This window comes from Gymnodraco acuticeps, unplaced genomic scaffold (genome assembly GCF_902827175.1).
Source record: "Gymnodraco acuticeps unplaced genomic scaffold, fGymAcu1.1, whole genome shotgun sequence".
NCBI classification, from domain to species: domain Eukaryota; kingdom Metazoa; phylum Chordata; class Actinopteri; order Perciformes; family Bathydraconidae; genus Gymnodraco; species Gymnodraco acuticeps.
In genome coordinates this window covers 900,611-903,312 of record NW_022992001.1, presented here as the reverse complement: position 1 = coordinate 903,312, position 2,702 = coordinate 900,611, and the positions used below count along the sequence as shown (strand labels likewise).

Genomic DNA, 2,702 nt, shown 5'->3' with positions numbered 1-2,702 from the left:
TAAGTCATTAACATACATTTATTGTCAATAAATGTCAATTATTTAATCTGCTTTTGGCGAGCCCTGAGCTCTGTCAGCTTGTTGTTGATGGCTGTACCCAGCTGGCCCTTCGTTGTGTGTGGCCACTTCTTCATTGTTGCCTCTACAGAGAAAATAAAAGGACATCATGAGATGACAGTGTAAAAATGCTCCAAGTCTTCTACAGACTCCAAGCATTCCACTCCAAAGTTTTGCCAAACCACCTGGTGTAGTGTACACGAGCTCCCCTGTGAGTTTATTGGCAGATCAAGCCCAAAGCCTTTATTCAAACAGATGATCTATTTTATTAGTGATTTGTTTCATATATCATTACTATTATTTTTGAATTATCTGAAAAGTCAGTGCATTTACCAAATCTGTCTAAGAAGCTGCTAAGTTTACAATTATTAGTTAGAATTAGGTACATTTTGGCTTTTCAAAATACTGTTTGAAAAAAAAAATGACATCACATGAACTTCACTTGTATACAAACAACAGAGATCATCAGCACAGGTTGTTTACCAGAAGAGCAATAAGATATGCATTGCAATCAAGAACATGAATTAAAGACGTGATATGGCACAAACACAGTACAAAGGGCATGGTCATTGATTAAGGGTGAAGATGCTGGTTATTTAACACTGCAGAGGAGAACAATTAGTGTCATGGGGTTATTAACGACTACATATTCTATAACACAGAGGACCACCACAGTGGAAGCACACTAGCCCAGAAAATGGGTTCTATTAGAAGAGAGCTGTGATCAAGAAGTGAGCAATTGAAAATGTAGTGATCACCCTACAGTAGGTGCTAATCCGTGCAGATACCATTAATGGGTGTCCTCAGTCACTTACCTGATGCTGATCCTGATCCTACCATTGATAGCTAATAAATAGTGAAACAGGGATGGTTAAAGTAGTCAACTTGAGGCATCTCTATTAACTTTTATTTTCCTTTATAAATTCATTCGTTTTTACTCACCGATTATGGCCGCCTTTTTTCCTGGGTCCAGGACTTCCAGCTGCTCCCCATCACCTCGCTTGGCTTGCCACCTAAAGTAATATTTCATTATTATTATTTTGCAAATGAAAAGTGGGTAATCCTGCTGATCTGCAGCAGCTAATGTTTACATACTAATGGCCCACACTTTAGGCTAGAGTGGTTGTCCAGGGACAAATGACACTCAAGGTTCCTTGGGGGTGTTCCAAATAGACCCATACACATTTGGTTACCAATCATACACTCTGAGTTATGGGGGTCCTTGAAATGATAAAGTTTGAGAACCACTGGGCTAGAGTGTGGGACAATTGTAAAAAAAACATTTCTCGCAACAAATTGCAGCAGCGAAAACAGAGAGTAAGAAAATAGTTCAGTTTTTTCCATTCTTAGGTGAATCAGTTTAGAAAGAAAAACACATGTGTAAACTGCCTTTCATTATTCATGACAGGATTGATTTAAAGAGATTTTGAACAGTAGCTTTTTTTTTTTACCGTTGAGGTTGCTCTGAAGCAGGGTTTCAAGGGGAAATGTGCCGAGGAGGAGAGTTCGCACCATTGCTGTGCCAGAGGTGGTATGGATGGATGCCTTCCACGCATCTCTTTTGCAAAAGACTCCTGACCCCTTCACAATTTCAATCTGAAAAATACATCACATATAAATGTATTAGTAGGCCTACAACTTTCACAAATATATTTTATGGAATATCACAATTGATTATTAATTAACATCATACAAACTAACATAGTTTGTATAGATCAGTAGTAAATAGTTGTCTACTGCACAAGAATGATAAAGGCACTAAAGTAACAAATCACTGTCCTAAACTTGATCTAACATGGGCACGCACGGTAATGCATCAGTTTTGCAGTTACCCATCAAAAAAATAACCACTGTCCAGATAACATTTTCATGTAACCTATACCTTAAGAATATGCATCTACTTACGGTTTCTGGGGCTTCGGTTTTCTCTGGAGCTTCGGTTCTCTCTCCATGGATCTGGAAATTAAACAGTGACATGACAAAATGTATACGGTTAACTTTTACAGTGGTAATAACTGGGAAATATGGACACAAATAACCCTATATACGTTGTTTTATGTCAAATAGCAAAAATATCCGATCTATATGTTTTCCCGCCTCCCGCCTTGAGAGCTTATAGATACATTTTTGACTTGTTACTTACTTTGTTGTTATTTCCACCATCACCACTACCATCGTCATCGTCATCACCAGGCTGCTTCTTCTGAGGCTCTGCAGCTGCCACAGTATGTTGAGGCTTTTTACAAGAGAAGCAAGATGAATTATTATCATAAAATTATTTTGTAGTTAGCTTTCTGACTAATTTGTCCAAGGTTTTTGTCCATTGATTTGATTTCCATTATGATATAATACACATGTGAAAGCGGAGGTTCTTGGCCTGTTGGCAATGAACAATTTGGCACTGATGAGATTAGCCCTGGACAAACACACATTTGTAGACTATTGCCTCCTACAGAGTCACACCATAAAATATGCATCCTTAGAACAAGAAAAATGTTACTCACCTGCAATTGTTTTGAGGTTGCTGCACACTTGTTAGAGAAGGAAGACAGTATGTTGTAATTTTTGAACAATTAAAAATACAAACAGCAGGTGAATTGCCCTAATCAGCCTAACATCATAAAAATCTCCTCCTCTGATTAAGT

General features: G+C 37.9%; 1 long non-coding RNA gene across 2 annotated transcripts; it reads right to left on the bottom strand.

Annotated features, from left to right (window-relative positions):
- On the bottom strand, positions 1-1,026 carry LOC117536416. Of its 2 annotated transcripts, XR_004567560.1 has the most exons (3): positions 1,000-1,026; positions 873-903; positions 1-142 (listed from the first exon to the last, which is right to left on the bottom strand). It is a non-coding gene; the product is annotated as an uncharacterized LOC117536416 (long non-coding RNA). The 2 variants fall into 2 exon arrangements; XR_004567559.1 differs by lacking the exon at positions 1,000-1,026 and having other exon boundaries at positions 873-968.
- Positions 1,027-2,702: the final 1,676 nt, after the last annotated feature.